General features: G+C 36.4%; 1 long non-coding RNA gene across 2 annotated transcripts in view; it reads left to right on the top strand.

Annotated features, from left to right (window-relative positions):
* Window positions 1–16,669, top strand: part of LOC121034042 (uncharacterized) — a 36,689-nt gene extending 20,020 nt beyond the window's left edge. Inside the window, exon 3 of one of the 2 annotated variants that reach the window (XR_005792259.1) lies at window positions 16,232–16,669. This is a non-coding gene — a long non-coding RNA (uncharacterized LOC121034042). Of the gene's footprint in view, window positions 1–1,831; window positions 2,776–16,231 lie in introns of those variants that run through there. The other variant, XR_005792258.1, reaches the window with a different exon arrangement.
* The last annotated feature ends 10,953 nt before the right edge of the window (window positions 16,670–27,622 follow it).

The raw sequence follows: 27,622 nt of genomic DNA, 5'->3' as shown, positions 1-27,622 counted from the left end.
ACCATTTATTTATTCTTTTTAATATATGAAATTTATTGTCAAATTGGTTTCCATACAACACCCAGTGCTCATCCCAAAAGGTGCCCTCCTCAATACCCATCACCCACCCTCCCACCCCCATCAACCCTCAGTTTGTTCTCAGTTTTTAACAGTCTCTTATGCTTTGGCTCTCTCCCACTCTAACCTCTTTTTTTTTTTTTTTCCTTCCCCTCCCCCATGGGTTCCTGTTAAGTTTCTCAGGATCCACATAAGAGTGAAACCATATGGTATCTGTCTTTCTCTGTATGGCTTATTTCACTTAGCATCACACTCTCCAGTTCCATCCACGTTGAGCACTAGCACCATTTAATATTTCCCAGCCCTTCCGTGAGAAGCTTTACCCACTGCCTGCTTAGCCCCTCCCTGCCATCAGTGGGGCGGGCAGCCAGACAACCTGCTGAAAGAGCTGGTTTTTTTTTTCTGCAGCTACTTAACAAGAGCAAAGTTTTAAGATTCATCTGATCAAAGGGGAGACTTATCAGAGGCATAATCTCTGATGATTTTGATGAATTCAGAAACATGTCATAGTTCAAATCACATATTTTAATTTGCACAACAAATGGTACTTTTAAAGTTCTGTAGTGTCAAAATAAAACATTGAACTTCTATTTCATGCTTCAAGAGGAAAGGATAAGCATAGAGGTCGGCTTCCATGGCTTATCCTGCCTCTGCTAGCTAATTTCGCACAAATGTAACACTTGAACTGGGGAAATAGTTTTTTGTGGGTGCTCATATTCTTGCTCCAATTTGTTCACAAAAGTACAATAAGCTCTTGAGATTGGCTTGTTAGAGTTTTAGTCACAGAGGAAGTGACCTTAAACATAGAAGAAGCAATGTTTTCCCTGGATACTTTCAATGGGGCTGCCATACTAACTTTACTGGAAGCAACATGAATTGCTCTCAGACCTCTAAGTATCATTGACATTGATAAATCATCGGCAGAGAGACATGAACAAATGAATCAAATGCTCATCATCGCATTCAGGAAAGATAAACATTTTTACAACAAGGAATAATATATCAGGCAGCCTACTTATGTAATGCTGTGTTGCATAAAGATTTCTTGATGAGCCATACAAAACTATCCAGGTATAAATTGTGTGACTAATGCATGGAAGAGACAGCTTAATCATAAAAAAGCATGTGGCCAATGTACACTGTAGAAAACATAATATTCCATTCCCCTTTTGACAAAAAAAAATCTATACAGTCATTAGAGTCAAGTGTAACTATTTGTTTCCCAACAGTACATTAATATTAATAAAATCTTCCATTTGTCTATTGTGTAAATGTGATGAAATTATTATTGACTGCATCAAAGTGATGTTTAGAGAAAGTTCTTCAATAATATATAAGATATGTGGTTGTGTAGCAAAGTAATAGCTATACAAATATATGGAAAATGGCAATATTAGTTGTCTGATATTTCCTTAGGATTTACTAATTCACCAACCTAAACGAAGTCTGCTGCATTTACTTCATATTATCTTCTTTTATGATTTCACCTAGCTATAGATTTTAGAAGAAAACCAATTGCTATTTTTCTGCCTACATAATTCTTTACTTTTTGTTTCAAAGAAAGAACATGCCTTATTTTTCTTTGGGAACGGTAATCACTGAAAAAAGCATCTGTCCTCTTTGTAAGTTGAGGAAAGAGGTGAAATTAATGGAAAGACAAATATTCTTTTTCCACCGACTGGTTAAGAGTAGCAGCAATAGTCAGTGCTCCCTTTTCTCTCTGCCTTTTCTTTATCTGCCTTTGTGTACCAGCTTTCTCTTTATCCTTCCGTAGACCATCTGTGTGCCTACAAACATCTAGAGAGACATCAGCAGATCCCCGTAATGGCTACAACACTGCCTGGCCTTTCATCCCTGAATGAAAACTCCAAACTCTGCCAGGACTGCAAATCGTCTTCCTCACAAACACGAGCTACCTGAAAGTCTTACGATACATTTTGTATTCTCAGCGGCAAGTTATAGACCTACAGCAATTACTTGCATATGCATTTTTATGCATTTGTCTGAATGTTCACGACGGCATGTTCAATTATGTTCTACAAACACTAATTTTGAGGAATGCTAACAATTTTAGTACATTTGTTAAACACCTAGTATGTGCTTTACATGAATTTTCTCATCGAATGCTCACAAGTGGTATTAGCATTATTTCCATTTTATGGATGAGGGAAGTGAGGATTTGAGAGGTGGCATCACATGGCTAAGCAGTTTAACTGGACTTTGAATCCCACAGCCTGACTCTGGAGATCACACCCTTAAATGGTACAGCATAACTGTTAGGTAAAAAAGGATGTTGGGGTCAATGAATTTGGAAATACAGAGCTAAACTAAATTGAAAAACTTCTTTCTTGCACAATTTCTTAGTCAGTCATTGAGTCTCTAAGGTGAAATATAACACACAGTATTTCCTAAACTTACCAAACCCCATCGATCACTCAAGTGCTTGGAGCATGAGTGCCTAGTTTCAGATGCCAGTTTTGCCACTTGCTATGTTTGTAACCCTGAGCAAGCAACCCTAAGCAACTTCTTATTAAGTTACTTACTCACCCAAAGAAGATTGAACTATATTTAGCAAATTGTACCTACCAAGACAGAGAATGGCCAACATGTCTCTGAGTAAATTTTCAGAAAGACTGGAAATGGGATTTTTCATTAATATTCAGGTTAGTGAATGAGAAATATTTAACTAACCGGAGTGTCTTTTTTTTTTTTTTTAGAACAGTTTAATTAACCAGTGTTTGACTTTTTCCTGAGACCTTTCTGATTTAAAGTTTTTCTATCTTTTAAAGTTTTTCAGGTATTTACATTAAAAAGGAGGTAATAATAATTACAATCATGTCCTAAGTAATTAGTGCATTTTATAGTAATAATTTCTTTGGATGTTTGTATTATTTACTCTAGTTACCTTTTCATAATATTAAATATGGGCTTTTTAAGTGTGTGCATATATATGTACATACACACACACACACACACACACACACATATATATATATATATATATATACACATATATGTCTATACACATAAAGGAGTAGGGCAGAGTTCACTAAACCTTATTGGTATTTTTTTCACAGTGCCACTAGGCCAAAGGAAATATTTAATAGTTTCATTTATTAAGCAGTAAGGTTCCAAAGAACTTAATAAATGTTTATGTTTTAACAACTTTGCAGCCTTTGCAAAAAATACTACACATAAATTAAAAGAAAAATATTTTTATTTTATTCTTTTATACGTTTTTATTTATTTTTTTTTAAGAGAGAGAGGGAAAGCACAAATGGGGGAAGAGGGGCAGAGGGAGAAGGAGAGAGAGAATCTTAATCAGGCTCCATGACCAGCATGGAGCCTGACACGGGGCTTGATATGAAAGACTGTGAGATCATGACCTGAGCCAATATTAAGAGTCAGTGCTCAACTGACTGAGCCACCCAGGCACCCCTATTTTTATTTTATTCTTGAATAATCACAATTACTTCCTAATGGGACATGTGCACCTTTTGGCTACTATAAAACTCCTCAATCTTTGGAATCAGATTGGTTCCCATCTTTCCTATCTCCTGTTCCACATTGATTTTAGTATGGTACTTGCTTTTTATCAAAGCAAGCACAGAAAACTCTGCTTTGCAAAGACATGAGGTCGCCAAATGGGAAGCAGAACAATCTAATGTTGAAGCTACGGACCACCTAGAGCTGGTAGTTTGCACTGTGTCTGTATTTCCTCCCCAGATAGAAAATATCCTACAGTTCTCTCTGTGAGTTCACTAGGGCATAGTGCATAGTTTGGGAATTATGGTATTAAAGTACTATATATGATATCCTATCTTTTAATATAAAAGTATTTAAGTATTTAAAGTGTATTTTATATGCATATGTGTATGTGCGTGAGAAACCCTGTTATTTAAAAATCGAACTGACTGTAGCCTTTTCCATTTTTGAAGAAAGGTGGCTTAATTCATATGAGGAGAGCAAAACATCTTTATGCTATTCTTTTCCTTTTTTAGTGGAGCGAAGAAGGAAGGGTGAGACCCAGTAGAAGAATGAGTCTGTTGATATGCAATGGGACACCAGAACCTAGTTTAAAATAGACTAAAAAGAACTGAACTGCTCTGCATAACAAAGCAAGCAGTGGAGTGAAAGTAAGAGGGGGATACGCAACATGATAGGAAACAAGATCTCCAATCAGTACAAATGGCTGAGCAGATTTTTTAAGAATAGTGAAATCTGATATTCTACTTTGTTATGTTACTGGGTTATGAACCCAAATCATCTCCTCAAAGTTTCAGTGTAGTTTGCTCCATACACATGCCTTATGTGAGTGGGTTTTTTGGTGAAAATCAAAGAGGGCTGAGGTTTACCCATGGATCAGCCCAGAAGAGACACTAGGAAGTGGTGATGTATGCGTGACATTGAGAACTCCGTGGGGATAGGCTTTCAATGTCAGAAGTGACCATAACAACCCAGTCCTCAGGAATACCCAGAAAGCTTCGGTAGGAGGATGGGAGGCTTGACAAGAGATGTTGAGAGGCTCACTTAAGGTTTGGTAGATCATGAGACACTGAGCAAGGGCCACAGCCTGGGGATAGAGGGAACAAGTCATTAACGTAGAAACTGTTGATTGAGTAGGAAGAGCTGAGATTGGAGACTATCTTTGGTGAGTCAAGAGACTCAGTTCCCATTGGAGGGCCACCACAATTGTGTCATCTAGATCCATAGGCAGAAGTGGCATAAATCATGACATAAAAAAACAGAACTGTTCAGGCTAGAAGCAAAGATTTTATACCAGATACTTGACAGAATCAGAGTGATTCCTTCCTTTTACCCAGCCTAATTTTGGTCCTGCTAGATAAAAAATGATGCAGAAGTTTCACTACTACAAGAGACCCAGACATGAGGCAAAGAGTTGTTTTACAATAGTTTTTATCCACTCAAGACATTATAATATCCAAAATCCTTCCAGTATTAAAACAACTCAAAAACTAGGAAGTGAAGGGAACTTCCTCAACATGACAAAGGGCATTAATGAAAGCACCAATGGCCAATATATTCAGTGGTAAACGACTAAAACTTTTCTCCCTAAAGATATGAACAAGATAAGAATGCCCTGCTATTCAACCCTGTATTAGGAAATTCTAACCAGAGAAATTATACAAGAAAAAAGAAACTCAAAGAGGGAAAATAAAATAAAACTATCTCTATTGACAGATGACACGATGCTATAGAATAGAAAATCCCAAAAAATACAAAAGAAAACTACTACAGCTAATAAACAAGTTTGACAAAGTTGTAGAATATAAGATCAACCAACAAAATTAGTTGCTTATATATGGCAAAAATGAACAATCTGAAAAGAAAATTAAGGAGGCAATTCCATTTACAATAGTACCTAAAAGAATAAAAGACCTAGCAATAAATTTAACCAAGAAGGTAAAAGACTTCTACACTGAAAACTACAAAACATTGCTGGAAGAAATTAAAGATGTAAATAAATGGAAAGACATCTCATGCTCATGGATAAAAAGCCTTAAAATTGTTAAGATGTCAATACTATTCAAAACTATTTATAGATTCAATGCAATTTGCATAGAAATTCTAACGGCCTTTTTTCCCCCAGAAATGGGAAAGCCAATTCTCAAATTCATATAGAATTGCAAGGGACCCAGAATAGCAAAAACAACCTGGAAAAATAAGAACAAAGTTGGAGGACTCACACAAAATAAGTGTGAACTCTCATATGCTGCTGGTAAGAATGTAAAGTGGTACAGTGGCTATGGAAACCAGTTTAGAGGGTCCTCAAAAAGATAAAGCACATTATACAGCAATTCTGCTCCAAACAGGATTCACATACTTGTATGCACTGCAGTATTATTCACAATAGCCAAATAGTTGAAACAACCCAAGTGTCCATCAACAGATGAAAGGATAAACAAAATATGGTACATACATTCAATGGAATATTATTTGATCATAAAGAGGAATAAAATTCTGATATATACTACAACATGGATGAACCTTGAACACATTATGCTTGGTGAAATGAACTAGACACAAAAGTATAAATATTGTATGATTCCACTTATATGAAATATCTAGAATAGGCAAATTTGTAGAGACAGGAAGTAGAATAGAAGTTACCAAGGACTAGGCGGGAAAGAGGAGAAACTAGGGAGTTAATGCTTAACAGGTAGAGTTTCTATTTAGGGTAATGAAAAAGTTTTGGAAATAGATAGTAGTGATGGTTACACAACATTGTGAATGTAATTAATGCTGATGAATTATATAGTCCATCAACGGGATGAATGGATAAAAATGATGTGGTGTATATACACAATGGAATACTACTTGGAGATGAAAAAGAATGAAATCTTGCCATTTGCAACAACGTGGATGGAACTGGAGGGTATTATGCTAAGTGAAATAAGTCAGAGAAAGACAGATATCATATGATTTCACTCATATGTGGAATTTGAGGAACTTAACAGAAGACCACAGAGGAAGGGAAGGAAAACTAAGATACCATCAGAGAGAGAGGCAAACCATAAGAGACTCTTTAAAAAAAATTTTTTTTAATGTTTATTTTTCAGAGACAGAGAGAGAGAGATAGAGCATGAGTGGGGGAGAGGCAGAGAGAGAGGGAGACACAGAATCTGAAGCAAGCTCCAGGCCCTGAGCTGTCAGCACACAGCCTGACATGGGGTTCGAACTCATGAACTGTGAGATCATGATCTGAGCTGAAGTTGGATGCTTAACCAACTAAGCCTGCCAGGCACCCCAAACTATGAGACTCTTAAATACAGAGATCAAACTGAGGGTTGACAGGGATGGGGTAAATGGGTGATGGGCATTGAGGAGGGCACTTGTTGGGATTAGCACTGGGTTTTGTATTTCAGTGATGAATCATGGCAATCTACTCTTGAAGCCAAGACTACACTGTATAACTGGACATTTAAAAAAAAGTTAAAATTGCAAATTTTATGTTATATAGATCTTACCACAATAAAAAAGGTAAAAAAAAATTGGGCAGTATTATTTAGGGGAGCTGAGGGAACAGGTTAAGTATCAGAAAAATTAATCTGTGTTTTAAGGGTGTTAGAATTCTTAAGATGGGAAAATCTGAATAAATCAGTCAAAAAACTCGTTAGTGTATACAATTCAGACATTGGATAACAGTTTCAGGTCCCTATTTTCTTCTTGTGCCTAAGTCTAAGTCTATGTATATTCTCTAAATTGTAAATAAACTGGATATTTGCTTCAAAGACATGTGGAGGCACGCTGGCAATTTTTGATTGACAATAATGACATCCATTGTTTCATTGGAGGAACTAATTGGACAAATCACACTTAATTCTTTGGTTGTGACATTAAACAGAAAATGGGGAAACTTTTGGACAAATACTTCCCACAAAAAAGTTGCCAGCATTGTCCTTCCCATGAATTCAATATTGTTACATTTTTCTTTTTGAGGGATGTGAATGTGGAAATTACTATGACTCCTTGAAAATACTATCCATCATCATATATTGTTTTCCTTATTTTTGCCTCAAGAGGCTCTATAAAAGAGTGTTTGATCAAGGATTCCTTAAAACAGATTGTGATGTAGATCTGGTTATCTGGGACCTAGGAGTTGAAATGAAGGACTTTGGGGCCACAAAACAGGATGTAGGTGGTGCCAGGGTGGGCTCTGTAGGAGGGAGCTGGACCAAGTAGGTGAGATCCAGCTACTGGGTGCCAGAGCAGTGGGTCATCTGCTGGGGGAGGTGGGGTGATGAGTATCAAAGCCGACGTGAATAGTGAGTCGATCTCTTGTTATCTATTGGAAATCCTGCATAAGGAATGAGATAGATTTAAATAAATGAGTAATAAATAATTCATGCTTCCTGCTTGGGGTTGAACATAAAGCTAAACCTACCGGTGGGGGCAAGAAGGCAGCCTGGACTAAAGGAACATGGTATAGGAAGAACCACATTCTTATGCATGTGAAAACATATTGTCAGCATTATGAAGCACTAAACAAACCTTAGGGTTCTGGCTATTCATGGATGTGAAATTTAAGACCTATTCCTCAGTAGAAGGTTCTGGTCATTCTGAGAGCCCTGATGGTGAAGCAACCTCATTTGTCATTATACCACTGCAAAATGACGAGAATTAGGGTCTAAAGAGAAAAAACAAAAGTTCAAATGGTCATGTTTTTAAGCTAGAAAAAAGGAAATCTCTCTGGTTTTAATCACAAATTTTAGACTTTTTAAAAATGGGCTTATCATTTGAAGTCTTCAGGAAAAACCTCTACAAAAATAAAGAACGTGTCTTGTATAGCATACCCCCAAATAGATATGGAGTTGTCCTCATAAAGAAGGATATTTGGTGCAAGTGCTTATTTGCTGTAGCAGTCAAGAGCTAATATTGAGAATTTATCATATGCTAGAAGGTGTCCTAGGTACTCCAAGTGTGTCAAGTTATGTAATGCTCACAATAACTTTGTCTTCACTAGGTACTACCATTTTGCCCACCCTAGAGATAAAGAAATTGAAACCAGGAGAGGTCAAGTAATTTTTCCAAGGGTCCATAGCAAATCCCAGAGTTTAAATGCCAGCAGTCTGGTCCAAAACCCACTCTCCAAACCACTGCATTATTCTCCCTTTCACAACTAAAGAGAAAGGTCTCTCTTGGTGAAGAGAAGTGGTGCCAAATCATTGTCTCCAAAACATGACCCAAAAGACAATGGCCCCTCAACATGTTTCATGGCCAAACAAGGGTTCACTGGTGAAATGCTGAACATTATATTTCCTTCTTCCTTACACCCACTGCAGGCTCTAATAAATTTTGTCATTAATACATCTTTTTATCATTTGTTTCACCCAGCACAGGATCTTTACTTGTATAATATCTTATTACTCTTACTCAGAATCAGTACTTTATAAATTGTATGTGGGGAAGTGTTGCATTAAAATATAAAAATGCTGCTGTAATAACTGGTCATGTTACAAAAATAACCATTGCTAATTGTTTCTTTGAGTAATGTAAACCTGGAATCTTACTTTTGAGAAATCATATGAAGTTAGCAAGGCAAACTAGATTTGGTGAATGGGCCTTAAAGTTAAAACCTTACGTGTGCCTCAGTCAGAGAAATACTATTCAAATGAAATTTTTCTTTTTCCCAGGTTATAGAGATATATTTTCTATTTTCTTTGACTTTATTTTACTTTCCCTATATTATTTTGGTCCTATGCTAGTCTATATTTGCTTTGACCACTTTAATTCAGGACCCCTTTACTGTTTACAGATTATTTTTGGACTGTGCTAATGAAATCTCTCAAAATTCACTTAAAGGAGCATAAATTCACCAAATGATCTTCATGAAAGTTTGCTCTTTCTAACACAAAAAAAATATAAGTGACTTGTCTTATTAAAACTGTGTAGTGAGTCTGTGCTCTATGACATGCTATCATGATGGAAGAGAGAGGGGTTAGCGTCTTCCTTTTTAGCTAAAAGAGTAATATCTGAATTGGTTGTTGAGTTGAAATGTATTTCTCCAAATGGCCAGAAACATAAGCATTATGAAACCCTCCATCCTCTGTACGACTTCCACCCCCACAGCCTTCTGTCCATTTTGTCAGAATTTGTCTTCTTAAATCTGCTTTATTCTGCATGTGCAGTCTTTACATTGCTTTCCATGTGACTAATCTTACTATTGGATAACACATGATAGTTTCTTTCTTAATTATGTGATATTATCTCTCCATCAATGTTCTGACAGCTTTATTACTGCCAAAATCTATATTTCTTTTCAGAAATGAATTTAAGAGACACAAGTTCCAGGAGTGAGTATAAAAAGAGGATAGATCCCAAAAGCCACAGAAATAAATCAGTGCATTTTTTTTGTTTGTTTGTTTTGAGATGGTGGAAATTTTCAGGACCATGCATGCCTCCATATTTCTTTAAAGTAATATGTTCACTTACATGCACAGAGTCGTGCCCTGCCATAGCCCCAGTTGGGATTTCTACAAAGCAGTTATATGTCATGTGTCCACATGCATGTACATAGGTGTTTACATGTTTATAAAATGCAATAATTTTTAAAGGTAAATCAGTGATACCTATCACCCATAAATCCACCAACAGAAAACAACTACTATTAATAGTTTGGTGACTTTCCTTTCAATTATTTCTACCATGCCTTTGTCAGCATTGGATACAGCATTAAACTTCTTGTTGCTATTGTTAACTTCACAAATTAAAACATTTTCCCCCTTAAATTCCCATTTCTTTAGTTATTATGTAGCCTGAGCATTTCTCATAACCAAGTTACTAGCTCTATTTCTTTTTTTCATAACCTTTTCCCATATATTTTTGCATGTTAATTTGTTAATAGTGGTTTTTTTTTAAGACAGACTGTATTTGAATCTTGGTTCCACCATTTATGTGAAAATTAGGCAACTTGTTTAAGCTTTTTGCATCTTTGGCTTCTCATCTATGAAGTGAGGTTAATAACATTCACTTTCTAGTGTTCTTGTACATATTAAATGAGTCAATATATATAAAGCACTGTCTAGCTATGGCAGATGCAATATTATGGGTTCACTACCATTTCATTTTCCTTGCCATGGAGGTAAACTACATTTCCCTGTTCCCCTAGAATCTAGCTGAGTTCACAAGACTACGTTTCACCAATGGAATGTAACAGAAGTGATATGTCACTTGTAGGTTGGGGCAGGTAAAAGTCCTCTCTATTCCATTCAAAATATAGAAGAGACTTTGAGGTGACAAAGTTGCAGGTTGGAAAGAAGGTGTCTCCTTGAATCATCACTTAGAGAAAAGCCACAAGGAAGAGCCATATGACCCATATCAGATTCCACTGCTATCTATTAGATTCTTTTTTTATTAAGCTGCTGTGAGGGTTTAGGGGTTTACTGATTGTAGTAGTTAGAGGGATTTACTCTGCATTACATTTGTATGGGGGAAAAACACTTAAGGAATGGAAGCTATTCTTCTTCTTCTTCTTCTTCTTCTTCTTCTTCTTCTTCTTCACAATGAAAAGGAATGGCCAATGTCAACTTTAGACTTGAATCATACTTAATATTAACTGACCAAAAGAACTAAAACAATTTTATTCTGACTCTGAAAACTTTTCTCCTTACCCCACTTTAAAAAAAGTAAACTCTGACTATCCTCAGAAGACTGTGTTTACAAGAAGTGTGAAGAAGCACAGTATTTTAGATTTTACTATAATTAGCTAAATTTCTTTAAGATCTCCACCTATCCTGAACTCCTTAAACCACTGGCTCTTATTCATCTGAATGACTGCTTTTATGAAACGGAAATGAGTACAATACATTGGTAGACGGTACTAATTAGTACAGTTTGATCATTACTCATAAATCTGCTTGGACATAACTTTGGGTATTTATAAACTAATGAATTTAAGTGCATGGACATGCATCCTGTTAAAGTAATTTGTTCACAGACACCGAATAGATATAAAATGTCTAAAATAATACTAGGTAGAACAATTTAACTTCATTCAAACCCCCCACCCCCACATACTCCATGTATATTCTGGAAATGAGAATTTCTAAGTGCTCTGATATTGAAATATTTTATTACTCTTTTTAAAAGTTTTACATTAGAAATCCATCCAGTGGCTAATATTTTGCGACTCTGATAGTACCCAGCTGAGTGAATGGAAGGAGTCAAAGGGTAAAGGAAAGTGCTAGAATGGTTCTTCTTGGTTGAATTGTGTTTTTTGGTGAGCTCTGGGAGATTCTCCCACTTTTTCCTTCAACCTCCAGTTCCTTCCCTTCTCATCTCTTCTACTTTTTTTTTTCTTTCCCAGATTTTTCAAAAAGGAAAAATGACCCAAAGGTCTTTCTTATATACTTAAGTGACAGGAGGCTAAAATCTTTATTGTTCCCTTTCCCTGATTTCCTCAAGTACAGTCATGACTAATTATGAAAATGGGAGTGAGGAGGATCTCTTGTCAGCAAATGAAGCATACTTGAGATCAGTGTGTTTCCCAATACACAAAAAGGCACCCCAACCTTAACTTAAAACACCAAGCATAAGTACTCGGCACAATTTTCCTAAAATGGGTAATCGCATCTCCATATTAATGTCTCATTTGACCATCAGAGCAGCCTTCCTTGTGAGACTGGAAGAAAATAATATTATCTTCCTTTTATTGAAGAGAATACATGTTCAAATATGATAATATTGGTAAGAGCCCATGTGTAATGCTTAAACCTGTCTCCTGACTCTACCATGCTAATCGTCAGATACACCGAAAAATATGGAGAATGTATGATGGCCAGGTGCCACTTAAATGCTGTGTGACTTTGGGCAAGTTACTGAATCTGTTTCCTCATCTTTAAAGTGGGGATAATACCAACTTTATAGGCTTGTCAGAGGATTGACTTAACTTTAATAGAGTCCTGAGAACAGAGTGTATCCAGCATGTATTCAGCAAGTATAAGCTGATATAAAACATAATGTGGTAATTATTACTAGTATTTCAAATTAGTAAGTGGAAGAATTTGGTTTTTAAAATAAGGTGTAACTCCATCCACATCTAGTGCTTTTTTAATCATAGAACACTTGTCTTAGATCACCTCACTATTCCTCAGAAGTCAACTAGGTGTAATATAGCACCACAGAAACACAAAATTGAATAAAATTAGTAACATGTATTAAATAAATATCATTGATTTAATACTCCAATGCTAAATAGCTACTTAAAATTATAAGCATTACTAAAGTACACAGTATTTTTATTCATCATAAATAATTTATATGCAGCAAAATTCATCCTCTTAAACTGTACAGTTCTGGGTTTTGACAAGCACATACGGTCGTGTAACTACTATCCTAACCAAGGCATAGAACAGTTTTTAGAGTTTATTTTTGAGTAAAAATTTATGTGAATATTCTATAAGGAATTTTTCTAACATTAGAAGCCAATAAAAGCATATTTCCTTGATTCAGGGACTTCAAAGTTATTTGAAAATTGGATAATAATTCTCAGTCATTTGTACACTGATTCAAGAAGTATTTACTGACTTCTTCCTATATGCATAGCATTGTGCTGTTGTCTATGAAGATGAGGAGAAAATATAACAGTTTTCTTTAGTATTTCTACCTCAGTGCTAATAGATTAATCAAGAGAGGGAAATAATGCAGATTTTCCTACATTCATTCTTAAAAGAGGGCATGAAAAGTGTCAGTACCTAATTAGCATGTATTAAAAAATTATAACTCCTCCCCCCATAAAATCTACAACTCAGTTTAATTCCTCAAATATTTGTGGTAGACAACCTATCATTGGGTGGACATAATCCTTATCCTCAAGCAGTCTGTAGTAGGGTAGAGCAGATAATTACAATATAAGGCAGAAACCAATCAGAGGTATAAAATTATATGTATTAAGAGACACGTGGGGGAATATTGAGGTGGGAGAATCAATAACGGCTTTATAAAAGGGGTAGTATTTAAGCAGGGTCTTTAAAAAGAGGTAAAATTTCAACAAGTGCTATTCATAGAGAGAGGAGAAAAGCTTGGTATGCTATAAAGCTGCTGCATTGTCCAATATGGTAGCCACTACCCACGTGTGGTTATTTAAATTTCAATGAAAATAAAAATAAAAATAAAAATACAGCTCCTCAGTCACACTAGTCACATTTCAAATACTTTATAGCCACATGCAACTAGTGGCTACTGTATTGGACAGGATAGAGCAGAACATTTCCATCATAACAGAAAGTTCTATTGGATAGTGTTTCTATAGAAGCAATGACAATGAAAGGTCAGAAGGTGGGAACAATGAATTACCCAAATCTCTGTTCAAGCCTTTGAACAAAATACCAGAAATAATGGTATATCCATGTTTTTCCTCCCCAAATATAAATTGGAAATATAAGCCTATGTAAAGATCAATGACTCATTTGTTTCACTGGCTGCTCTGGTTCAATAATCATGCTGAGTTCATACTATAAATCAATAATGAAGACATAAGACTTAACAGGCCTATCTAATTGCTCCATCTATCTGAGCATGCAGATCATAGTGGCTGAAAGCCAGGTCCTAGGGCCCAGCCAAGTGTGGGTGCTGCTGTTTTTTCTGGCAGATTCCTGTTAGCTCACTGGGTCCAAACTGAATGGCTTGGGCCTGTCATAGTTGCAGTCCCCTAAGAACATGCTCATTGTTAAATCATTCGCTTCTTTTTTTGGAAGTAGTGACAGTATCCATTGCAAACCTAAAGGCAGGTAGAGGTATGAGGAAGCTATAACTCAGAGAAACAAATTCTGCCACATGAATATGGATGAAATGGGTGATGTGTGACTGCAGTCATTGATAAACTTGTAAAGCCGCAGATTTTAGCCTTTTGATAAGAGCTGTTGTCTGCTGTGTCTGAAGTGTGGTTTGGCTAAACCACACAAGGTTGTAGTGTTGTTTTTATAAAACCAGTCATGTCATCACTTCCCTGGGGTGCAAATGGATGGTGTGTAGGACCAGAAAACCATGTATCATGGCTTTATTCTTTATCCATGAGAGTCCAAAATGTGTGCCTTCATTGGTTTGGAAAAAAAGTTTAGAAAATCAATTATCTGAGAAAATCAAAGGCAACCACAAATATACTGAATTCGTATCTTTTGGTTGGGTGGTCCCACTTAATTTTAGATTCAATCATTGCTTACAACTTGACTTTGAGTCCTTTAAAATATTATTCAATAATAATTGACTTTTAATGTGCATATTTGTTTTTGGACACCATCACTGGTGTCACATTTTATTTACACATGCTCATTAAACAGCAAATAAGTGTCTTCTCTTAAAAGGGCTTAACAGTACCAGGAAAAAGGTGGGGGAAAAACCCAGCAAGATATTAACTTTAAATAATTACTTTTCAAAAGTGAGATATATTATATGGGTAATATACATCCTATAGATACATATGCACTTATTTGTTTTTCTTATGAGGAAGCTCATACAGCCATATTCTTCCTCCAAAGACTGGCATTTAGAAGAGCCATCTAAGCCATCTTGCAACACTATTAACATATAATCACCTATTTTCATATAATGTCAACCATTAGAGTGTCAAGGGAAAACATGAAAGTAAGAATCTGCATATCAAGAAAACCTATATAAATACAGGTTTAATATTTTTCAGTTAATTAGTTTTTTTAAGTGCTTAAAAAATTATACATGGGTTTCAAACATCTGATGCTTTTTGCCTTCACATTTGGTTGGACTATTCCCTCAGTGAATTCAAAGGACTGAAGGAGAAATTATTTGTCTTTTTGGAACAGTCAAATAAGGGAAAAATGATTAATCTCAGTTTTCTTTATTTTCAGAAGGCTTCTATATTTCATAGGTGGGGAAATCATACTGATGACTCAACCATCCATAGTGTTATTTTGCTGTTTCATGCTACCTCAGTGGAAAATAACAAGTCTAATTTTTACCCCCTGCACGATAAAAAAAAATCTATTATTTTTATTGAGGAACCTACCGCTGGTGGAAACTCATTTATTTCAGGATAATCTGGTTCTTAAAATATTATTGATAGCATTTATGTTTAACTGGATTGCAAGAACAGAATACACACAAGTCATTTGGTTCCCAGTTTTATAATTTTGGCTTCCGTACCTTATTTAGACAAGCTTAGGCTTCCTTTGCTTGGCTATGACAGACATTTAGAATATCTCCGGACTCATGAATATAAATAGTTGTGCAAAAATAAATTTTATAAAACCAGAGCTGGTAACAAAAATTACCTAGAGATCAACAACTCTAAAAGAATCTAGTGTCACATTCCTTAGAATGTCAGATTAAACTAACATGTGCCAGTCAATATTGCTACACTGCGACCCTTGATGCCTCCTAAGCAAAACTATTAAGTCCAACATTCTCTCCTGTAAGCACTTATCTGTAAGGATGGCTAACATGTCCTCTGAAGCAGATATTGAAACTGATTGGACAATAGGTAGATACCAGACAGGGGCCTGGGGGCCGACCTCTAGAAATAGGGGGAGAAAATCTTAATCTGCAACACAATGCCGTTCTCTTGAAACCCTATCATTTTCACTTCCCATGTGTCTGCTGCCTGACTGTGAATGGATTTGAAAAGGAATGGTTAGTGCTGAAAATTGGATCAGAGCTAACATTCTCTCATTTTTATCAGCAGCTGCCAAAGGTCATCTGACATAATAGCTGATGAATTCAAGCCCAGTGGATTTCATTTGCAATTTTCAATTTACCGAGGCCTCCAAACCCCACGGTGATAAAAGCTTCCCCTATCGTGGCCTGTCACAAACATCAAGAAACTGCACAAACCCACAAGAAAGAAAAAAGAGAAAGCTGTGCATCCTCGCAGGTACAGATAAGGAGAACAGGAAGAAATGGTATCATGCGGGAAGGTACGGAGCAGCTTGTGTGGCTGGTTCTCTAAATGCCAATTGAAAGGAAGAGACTATGAAGAACAATCAAATAACTTCCACAGAATAACATCATGTTTCTTTGGGGCTTTTGTGTGAAAATTGCCTTCTAATCTCTTACTTGACAAGTCCCCAAACAAAACTGTAAGCGTAAATATGCAAACAAATAAATGAATAAATAATCCTTTCTTATTTGGTCATGGGAAAAAAAGCACACTCAGTGTATGTTGTATTTACCATACTTTTGATTCACAAAATGCATGCTTGTAAAGGATATTGTATCAAGGAAATGTCGGTCAGCCCTAAGAAATCATTTATTTTGTTACAGAGATATGGTAGATCCTTTGATTGATTTGCAAGGGCAGTCAAAGAACTGACAGAGCAACTACTTGTAAGTGGATCTAGATACAGTGTATATATATCACAGATGTATTAGCCAAAAAAAAAAAAAAAGAAGAAGAAGGCCATTTTCCCCCTTGTAGCACTATTGGCAGTGAGCTTAGGCAGGATCAGGGACTGAATCCTGCTCCCAGGAATTGTTCAAATTGAGTAGACCATATGCATGCTCCATGGAGAATGGCAAGTTTAAAAGCTGAGCAGTCCATTTCCATCCTATCCAACTTGTTTCATACCATAGCCAAGAAAAAAAAAAGGAAAGCAAAGAGATGTTTGAGGTGTAGCTGCTGGGAGAATTTAATTTCAGACATGGATGTCTGGATTCCATTCCTACCAAATAGAGTCAGAAAGGCTTATGAAATTGGTCTAATGAGGCAAGAGGACTTGGCAGTAGGCATCTACCAACTTGCCTAATGACAAAATTTTTCATGACAGTTGACAAGAAAACCCAGAATGACATCAACAGGACTAGGATATTAACTTCATCAGTGTGTTGGTAACTGTGAGACAATCACAACTTGGAAAGGAAAAGAGAATAATTCCTGGTTGAACTGATGTAATTGTGAGCGATTGACTAGTGTAGAATTATTCTTTAAATTGTTACAGCAAATGTATATATATATATATATATATATATATATATATATATATAGGCTATTCATCATAATTGAATCCTTAGTTCTTAAAATTAAATTATTTCTTAGGATTTTCTATTGCCCCAAAATTTAATGACCTTTTAATTCTTCAAAGTTTCAAAATAGAAAAAATGGTTCCCTCAGTAGCTAAAGGCAGGAATTAACATTTTTAAATGAGGGGTATAAAGTTTTATTCTTAAGCTACAGAAAATATGGAAGATAGCCATATTTTTGCATTTTTGTAATTTTTTTCTCCCACACAAAATTGTCAGAAAGCCACTTTTCAAAGGTTACTTTTCTCCACCCCCCTTTTAAAGTTACTATAGGTTCAAAGAGAGCTCGCCCTATAATTTGCAGTTTCTATGGGTTCTCTTTGGATTGATAGCATAACACAGAAACCCTGGTAGTGGTAAAAGATTATTTAATGGGGTCTTAATTTAATCAGTCCTCTAAAATACACACATAACTGGGTGAGGGTTTTTTATTATCTCTGTTCTTCTATGGCAGTGATATAAGGCAAGCTGTACCAATTGGTCTGTAGTCACATAGCAGAAAGGTTAATCTCTTTTATGTTCCTTCTATTAGAAAGGCAGATCTTGAATCTTCAAAGCAGAGTCCTAAATTGTTCTTGTAGACTGGTTCAGAGAGATTGTTCTTTCTCATGCCCTATGGCTAATTACATTCAGTCAGGCCAGAACATTCCACATTTCATCAATTAATTATTTCATTCCTTCATCTAGCATTTATTTAGTACCTACTAAGTATAGGACACTATGTCAAGAACTATGAATGAGACTTGCCCTACTTTCAAGCAGTTTACAGAAGGGTAGAATACAAAATATTTTAAATCTGTTTTCTCCCCCTCCCCCACAATTGAGATTGTGTCATATAGCTATAAAAACTTTAGGGGGGTGATGTCACCAGGAACCTGACATGGATTAGCATCTTGACTTCCTTCCCCCTCCCAAGAACAACTAGCAACTATTCAAGAACATAACACCACTGAGAGAATCGTAGAGCATGGGGATGAGGCTGAAGCAATCCCCAACCACAGAGACCATGGCAGATGCATTGGAACAGTAAGAAAAGCAGTTATACACTGGTTGCATTGCCCCTCCCCAAGGCCAGCACAGCACTATGCAGAGAGGTCTTTCCTGCAACTCCAGCTCCTCCAGCTCCAGTGGGAAAAGAGAACTCCAGGAGGACAACCAGCCATTTCCCTAGCATTGTGGACCACTTCGTGGGAGTACTACTCTGCTCTTGCCCCACAGGGATTGCAGTGGAATCTTCAGGGCTCAACCCCCGGGAATCTGATTGTGACAGAGAAGGGAGGGAGGGGCTTGCAACAATTAGCATGCAAATCTTGGCAGACCAAATTCATACATGTAATGCTCAAGTAATAATCACAACCAGCAACTTTGCTCATCTGTCAAACCAAGTCAGTGGTGTATTCTGACCAGGGAAGTCAGTGGCGTACAGATATACTTGATTCAGACCCCATATGAGGAATTCTCCCAGCCCTAGAGCATGGTTTGCATATATCCAGAGAGAGGCTGAGTCACAGTCCCACGATCTGTGGAGAGTGATCAGGAACTATCACATCTGACCAGAGGGGCTGGCAAGAACACCTGCAAGCTGTGCAGCCCAACAATGCTCAAGTTGAGATGCACAAGCATAGCTGATCACCCTCAAAATAGCCAGAGGGATTAATCCATCATGCTGAGGGTGGCTTCTGGCCCTTCCCAAATGTTGGGTAAATTGAGAATTGCCTAGAGTAGTTCCTCCCTTTCCCACCCAGGCAAGGGAGCTGAGATGCTCCATCCACTAGCTGTAGAACCTAAAGAGCTGGTGAGAACACTTGGAAAACGCAACACAGTGGTGCTTAAGACAAGACAAAAGCAGGTAGAACTGATAGTTGGCAGAGCAAAGCTAATGGACCTGTTCAGCCAAAGTACTTGGAGTACAGGTTCACTTGAGTTAAGACAACACAGAGCTTTACTGGTCTTACAGCTGCTTTTCCCACTGTGCCCAGGCGGGTAAAATAATTTGTAGCCCTACTCATTACTGAATACAGCCTCTAGCCTACCTGACCAGGTAGCACACAGGAAACCAAAGCACACAGGAAACTGCATAGTCCACCCAACAAGCCCTACTTATGGTGGCACTAGAACAGAGAGCATAGCTCATGGCTTTCCCTGTCTGTAGAGCAAAACCAGTGGTCCACCTGACCAGGAAATTCAGTGTACACTCTGACCTGATTCAGATCTCCAAACAAAGAGCCATATAAGCCCTGGGTCCTGTCCTACTGTCACACCAGGGTAGGAAGCTAATTCATAGCCCCATCTATAACTGAATATGGTACCCAGACCTGACCATCTAGTAAGCCTTACCAGAGAATCCAGATAATTTCAGAGCCCATCCCATGGCTTCACTTGGGTAGGGCACCAAGCCAGCAGTCTCATGTAACTATTCTTAGCCAGTAGCACCTCCCCCCAATCCAACTGCAGAGCTTGAGCTGTTGCCTCTCCCCAAAATAGACCATAATAGCAGACTTCATTGCCTAAGGATATTACCAGCAGCACACCCAGAAACCCAAACTGAGTTGACTGGTAAAAATCAGTCTCTGCCAAAGCAAAACTCTCAAGCTTCGAACAGGAATCCAATTACTCAAATGTACAGATACCAGTGTAAGAAATCAAGAATCATGAAAACCGAGGTAAATATGACACCACCAAAGGAAACTAATAATGCTCAAATAACTGATTTAAAGAAATGGAGATCTATGAACTATCTGACAAAGAATTCAGAATAAATCACTTAAAGAAGTTTAATGAACTATAAAGACACATGGGCAACTAAATGAAATTAGTTGCATGAACTAAATGAGAACAACAAATCAATAGAAACTATCAAAAAATGTACAATCCTAAAGGTAAAAAAAAAAAAATACAATAACTGCACTGAAGAATTTGAGTTTCAAAAGCAGACTCGACCATGCAGAAAAAAGAGTCAATGACCTGGAGGATAGGACATTAGAAATTATCCAGTTAGAGAAACAAAAAGAAAAAAAATAAAAAAGGATGAAGAATAACTATGAAACTTACAGATATCATAAAAAACCAATATTCACAAAATAGGAATTCAACAATATGGGAATAACAGAAGGAGAAGAGAAAGAGAAGGAGACAGAAAGTATATTTAAAGTAATAATGGGTTTAAAACTCCTGAACCTGGAAAGAGAAATAGATATCCAAATATATGAGGCTCAAAGGACTCCAAATAGGTTGAACCCCAATAGGGCCACACCAAGACACAGTATAATTAAATTGTCAAGAGTCAAAGACAAAAACAAAAATTTAAAGCAACAAGAGAAAAAGAGAAGTTACATAGAAGGGAACCCCCCAAGACTATCAGTGGATTTCTCAACAGAAACATTTCAGACCAGGAGTGAATGGGATGACATATTAAAAATATTAAAAGAATAAAACTGTAAACCAAGAATATTATACCTGGCAAAGTTGTCCTTCAGAAATGAAGGAGAGATAAAGACTTTTTCAAACAAAAGCTGACTATGGAGTTCATAGTCATGCCTTACAAGAAATGCTAAAGGGAGTTCTTTGAGTGGAAGTAAAAGAATGTTAATTAACATCATAAAAATCTGAAAAGGTAGCATCAATCTCACTAGTAATGGTAAATAGTCATTGATTTGGCAAGATGGTAATAGTGATGTATAATTCACTTACAACTCTAGTTTAAAAGTTAAAAACAAAAACACAGTAAAAATAACCATAACTACAATATTCTGTTATTAGGCACACAATATAAAAAAGATTGCAAATTGTAACATCAATAATTTAAAATGTTAGAGGGAGAAGAAAAAGTGTAAAATTTTGGGATAACTACAAGAGAACTGGAAAATTGTAAGGAACATATGATTTATCAAGATTGAATCAGAAAGAAATAGAAAATCTGAATAGGCCAATTACTAGTAAGAGATTGAATCAGTAATAAAACATCTCCCAAGCCCAGGACAAGATGGCCTCACTGGTGAATTTTATCAAATATTTAAAGAAAAAATTAATACCAATCCTTCTCAAACTCTTCCAACAAATTGAAGAGGAGGGCACACTACCAAACTCATTGTATGTGACCAGCATTATCCTGAAACCCAAACCAGGATAGAGCACTAATAAAAAAAGAAAACTATAGGCCAAAATTCCTGGTGAAAATAGAAGCAAAAATTCTCAATAAAATACTAGCAAACTGAATTTAGCAATATATCGAAAGAATCATTCACCATGATCAACTGGGATTTAACCCTGGATGCAAGGATGGTATAATGTATGTAAATTAATCAATGTGATACATCATATTAATAGAAGGAAAGGAAAGAATCACATGATCATTTTAGTAGATGCAGAAAAAGCATTTGACAAAATTCAATATCCATTCATGATAAAAACTCTTAGCAAATTTGGCATAGAAGGAACATATCTTAACATAATAAAGCTCATATATGATAAGCCCACAGCTAATATCATACTCAAGTATATGGTGAAAGGTTGGAAGTTTTTCCTCTAAGATCAGGAAGAAGCAAGGGTGCCCACTCTCACCACTCCTATTCAACACAGTAATGGAAATCCTAGCTAGACCAACCAGGCAAAAAAAGAAACAAAGGTATCAGGATTAGAAAGAAAGAAGTGAAACTGTCTCTACTTGCAGATGCCATCAGTTTATATATAGAAAATCCTAAATTTGCAACTATGTGGATGGAACTAGAGGGTATTATGCTAAGTGAAATTAATCAAAGAAAGACAAAGATCATATGACTTCACTCATATGAGAACTTTAAGACAAAAAACAGATGAACATAAGGGAAGGGAAGCAAAAATAACATAAAAACAGGGAGGGGGACAAAACATAAGAGACTCTTAAACATAGAGAACAAGCAGAGGGTTGCTGGAGGGGTTGTGGGAGGGGGAATGGGCTAAATGGGTGAGGGGCATTAAGGTATCTACTCCTGAAATCACTGTTGCACTATATGCTAACTTGGATGTAAATTAAAATATAAATTATTTTTTAAAAAGCAACAGAAAGGAAAAAAAAAGAGAAGAAAATCCTAATAAGTCAACCAAAAAAAACTATTAGATCAAATCAATGAATTCAGTAAAGTTGCAGATACAAAGTTAATGTATGAAATTCAGTATGGTTTCTATACACCAACAATTTTATGAAAAAGAAATAAAGAAATTTATCCCATTTATAATAACATCAAAAACAGTAAAACACTTAGGAATAAATTTAACCAAGGAAATGAAAGATCTCTACTCTGAAAACTATAAGCCAGAGATGAAAAAAATCAGACACAAATAAATAGAAAGGTACCAAGTGTTCATGGAGTGGAAGAATTCATAATGTTTAAATGGCAATACAACCAAAATCCATCTATAGATTCAATGCAATTCTTATCAAGATTTCTTTCTTTTTTTTTTTTTTTTTTTTTGTAGAAGTAGAAAAAACACTGCTACAACTTATATGGAACCATAAAAGATTCCAAAAATCAAAGAAATCCTGAGAAAGAAGAACAAAGCAGGAGGCATCAGACTCTTTGATTTCAAGTTATACCGTAAATCTGTCATAATCAAAACAGTATGGTATTGGCATAAAACCAGACAAATAGAACAAGGGAACAGAACTGAGAACCCAGAAATGAACCTAAGCATATAGGTTAACTAATACTTGACAAGGGAGCCAAGAATATTCAGTGGAGAAAAGACAATGTCTTCAATAAGTGGTGCTGGGATAACTGAATATACACATGTAAAAGAATGAGACAAATTAACTCAAAATGTTGATACATGTACACAATGGAATACTATTCAGTCATAGAAATAAGGAAACCCTACCATTTATAACAACATGGATGGACCTTGAAGATACTATGCTAAGTGGGATAAGTCAGACAGAGAAAGATAAATGCTATGTGATTTCACTTATATGTAGAATCTAAAAACCAAAAAACACCTAAAACAAAACTCATAGGAAAAAATATCTGACATGTTATCAGAGTCAGGGGTGGGAGAAGGGGGAATTGGAGGAAGGTGGTCAAAAGATACAAATTTCTTGTTATAAGATAAATAATTACTAGAGATATAATGTACAACATGATGACTATAGTTAATATGCTGTATGATATAGAGGAAAGTTGTTAAGGAAAATCCTGAGAGTTTTCATCACAAAGAGTAATTTTTCTTTTTATTTATTTTTATTTTTATTATATCTATATGAGATGATGGATATTAGCTGAACCTATTGTGCTAATCATTTCACAATATATGTTAAATCAAACCATCATATTATATGTCTTAAACTTATACAATAATGTTTGTTGATTATTTCCAATAAAACTGGGGAAAAATGTCAAAATAATGGACAGTTTATCCTGAGAATTTGGGTAATAGAGTGACACTGTTGACATCTGGACATCTTATTTTGGGTAAAAGCTGCGTTTCCATTTTTGTTTTTGTTTTTGTGTTTTTTTGTAACATGTGAATCACTATAATATTTTTTTGCCAACTCTACCTATACTTATTTACTGAACACCTTTCTTTGGACTCAGCTTTTTAAAACTAAATAAATTCTATTAGGAAGAGGTCATTATCTACACTACCACAAATGAAAACCCTGTATCTTGAATAAAATAAAATTACAGGTGCACCTGGGTGGTTCAGTTGGTTGAGCATCCAACTCTCGATTTTTGGCTCAGGTCATGATCCCAGGGTCATGGGAGGAGCCTGAGTGAGGAGCCTGCTCAAGAGCCCCTCTCTCTCTCCCTCTGCCCCTCTCCCCCACTCACGCCTGCTCTAAAATTATATATATATATATATATATATATTTTTTTTTTTAATTTGGAAAGAGACATGGATGTCTACTATTACTATTCAACAGTATATTTGATATCTTAGGAAATGCAGTAAGGCAAGAAAAATAAAAAGTATAATGTTTAAAAAGGAAGAAATAAAATGATCATTATTTACAGATGACATAATTATATATGTAAAAAATAAAAAATAACCTAGAGGTAAACTACTGGCATTAATAAGTAATATTTAGGGGAGTGATATAAGGTCAGTATATAAAAATCAACTGTGTTTTATTTTTTTATTTTTTTTATTTAAAAAAATTTTTTTTAACGTTTTATTTATTTTTGAGACAGAGAGAGACAGAGCGTGAGCAGGGGAGGGTCAGAGAGAGAGGGAGACACAGAATCCGAAACAGGCTCCAGGCTCTGAGCGGTCAGCCCAGAGCCCGATGCGGGGCTCGAACCCACGGACCGCGAGATCATGACCTGAGCCGAAGTCGGACGCCCAAACGACTGAGCCACCCAGGCACCTCTCAACTGTGTTTTTTAAACCAGCAAAAATCAAGTAGAAAATAAAAAGTTTTAAATGTTATCATGTATAATAGCATTAAAATCATTACATGCTTAGGAAAGATGGTCAGTATCTTAAAAAAAACTCTGAGGGGTGCCTGGGTGGCGCAGTCGGTCGAGCGTCCGACTTCAGCCAGGTCACGATCTCACGGTCCGTGAGTTCGAGCCCCGCGTCAGGCTCTGGGCTGATGGCTCAGAGCCTGGAGCCTGTTTCCGATTCTGTGTCTCCCTCTCTCTCTGCCCCTCCCCCGTTCATGCTCTGTCTCTCTCTGTCCCAAAAATAAATAAACGTTGAAAAAAAAAATTAAAAACAAAAAAACAAAAAAAAACTCTGATACATAATTGGGAAAAATTTTAAATGACCTAAATTAATGGAAGAATGTAATGTCCACATTTGTGGACATCCCCAAATTGATCTATAGATTAATAGAATCACAATCAAACTCTCAGCAATATACTTAGGGCAGGTGTTAGGATTAGTAAAGAACTGGGTCTCATTAAATGACTCAGAAGAGTCAAGTAGCCCCACTAAGCTGAGTCAAGAAAGGAAATCCAGTATTGAGAGATCTGGGCCTTAAAATGAGGGAAAACCATTGGACTTATTAAGTTAAATAAAGCTGGGGCACCTGGATGGCTCAGTCAGTTGAACGTCCAACTTCCGCTCAGGTCACGATCTCGTGGTTCTTGATTTCAAGTCCCACATCGGGCTTGCTGCTGTCAGCGCAGAGCCTCCTTCAGATCCTCTGTCCCCCTCTCTCTGCCCCTCTCCCGCTTGTCCTCCCTCAAAAATAAATAAAATTTTTTTTGAAAGCTAAAATAAGCTATATGAGGGAAAGAATATGATGTTTCTTTCGCGCTTCACAGTCTGCACTTGCCTTTTGCATCCATAATCTCCTTGAGAACTGTCAGCATCGTGAGCTGGAGGATCATCATTCCCATTCTACCAGTAAAGAAACTAAGGCTCAGACATTCCCATTCTACCAGTAAAGAAACTAAGGCTCAGAGAGCATTTTAGAGGCCAAAGCAATTCAAAATTATAGAGTAGGGATTAGAACACAGTTTTTTCTGGATTTTTGTCCAAAGCTCTTTCTGGAAAAAAAGATGTTAAAAAATAACATATACATACCATTCAGGGAATGTAGGTGCATCCTAAGTGTTATTTGAAATTTCAGATATATGAAAATATGAAAAGGAAGATACACACATATGACTATTGCAAAATGCGTGCTTTTGAATACACTCTTCCCTCAACTTTGAATGCCTCTCACTCCTTTATTCCCCAGTTGTCCGTTAAAATTCCACTGTAGCACTTTCTCCTCTAAGCAATTACCCTTTCCACACAAACAGACTTCAACACTGAGTTCATTTTCAGAGGTAGCATTGTGTAGAGATTAAGAGCAAGGACTCTAGAGTCAGACTTTGAATTGGCATCCTCGGTCTGACACTTAACAGTTGTATAACTTTGGAATGGTTATTTAGCCTTTCATTATATGTATTTCCTAACTGTAAAATAAAGATGATAACAGTATCGTCCATCTTTTAGGATTGTTGCAAAAATTAAATCAGTTGATAATGTAAAGTGCTAGAGCAGTGCCTGGTACGCAGTAGGTATGATATAGGTGATAACTGGGATTAATATTATTCAAAATCATTTATTGTACACCTACAGGATGCCAGTGACTGTGCTAAGCTTTGTTGATAGAAGTGAAACAAAATTTCCTGCTCTGTAGTGGAGGAAAGAGACAATAAGTCAGTAAATAACTAAACAAGATAATTTCAGACTTCAAAATTTGCATAAAGGACACAAACAGGGATGTAATAGATAGTAGTAGGGCGTGGGTGTTGTTTTCTTTAAGGAGGTTGGTTACAGAAGTGATGTGTAAGTGATCAGAGGGGGATATAAGTCTTCACTGCTAATAATGAAGAGGCATGAGGAGATCTGGGAGAAGAATATTCCAGGCAGGAGGAACAGATAGTGCAAAGATGCCAAGATTAGAACAAGTTTAGTGTGTCTGAAAACAAAAATGGTACCTGTATGGATGGAAAATGATGGAGAAAATAAGAGAGGTAGGAGGTGAAGTTGGTGAGGAAAACAGAAGTTGGATCATGCAGGACTTTGTAGGCCATGGAAAGAAATTTCAATTTTATGTGTAGGTAGAAACTATTGCAGTAAATTATAACAAGTAAGGAGATATGATTTGATCAATGTTTTAAAAAGATCACTCTGACATCTCTGTGGGGAATGGATTGCAGGAAGGCAAGACTGGAAGCAGAGAGATTAAGGAGAGGGATGGGCAAAAGATGGTTATAGCAGTAGAAATGCAGAACAAGAGATGGATTCACAATGTTTTGGAAGTGCAGTCTAGACTTGCTGATAAACTGAATGTAGACACTAAGGGAATGAGAGAGCTCCAAGATGACCACCAGGGTTTTTAGCTCCAGCAACTGGGTGAATGGTGGGGCCATTTACTGAGATGGGGACTGATCACTTTTTCTTTATCTTCTTTTTCTTTTTCTTTCTCTTTCTTTCTTTCTTTCTTTCTTTCTTTCTTTCTTTCTTTCTTTCTTTCTCTTTCCTTCTTTTTCTTTCTTCTTCCTTTTTTCTTCCCTTTTCCTTCCTTCCTTCCTTCCTTCCTTCCTTCCTTCCTTCCTTCCTTCCTTCCTTCCTTCCTTCCTTC

The sequence above is a fragment of the Herpailurus yagouaroundi genome, unplaced genomic scaffold (genome assembly GCF_014898765.1).
Source record: "Herpailurus yagouaroundi ecotype Mexico unplaced genomic scaffold, PumYag 159, whole genome shotgun sequence".
Classification (NCBI taxonomy): domain Eukaryota; kingdom Metazoa; phylum Chordata; class Mammalia; order Carnivora; family Felidae; genus Herpailurus; species Herpailurus yagouaroundi.
The sequence above is the reverse complement of the archived record's forward strand: the minus strand, read 5'-3'. Positions and strand labels throughout refer to the sequence as shown.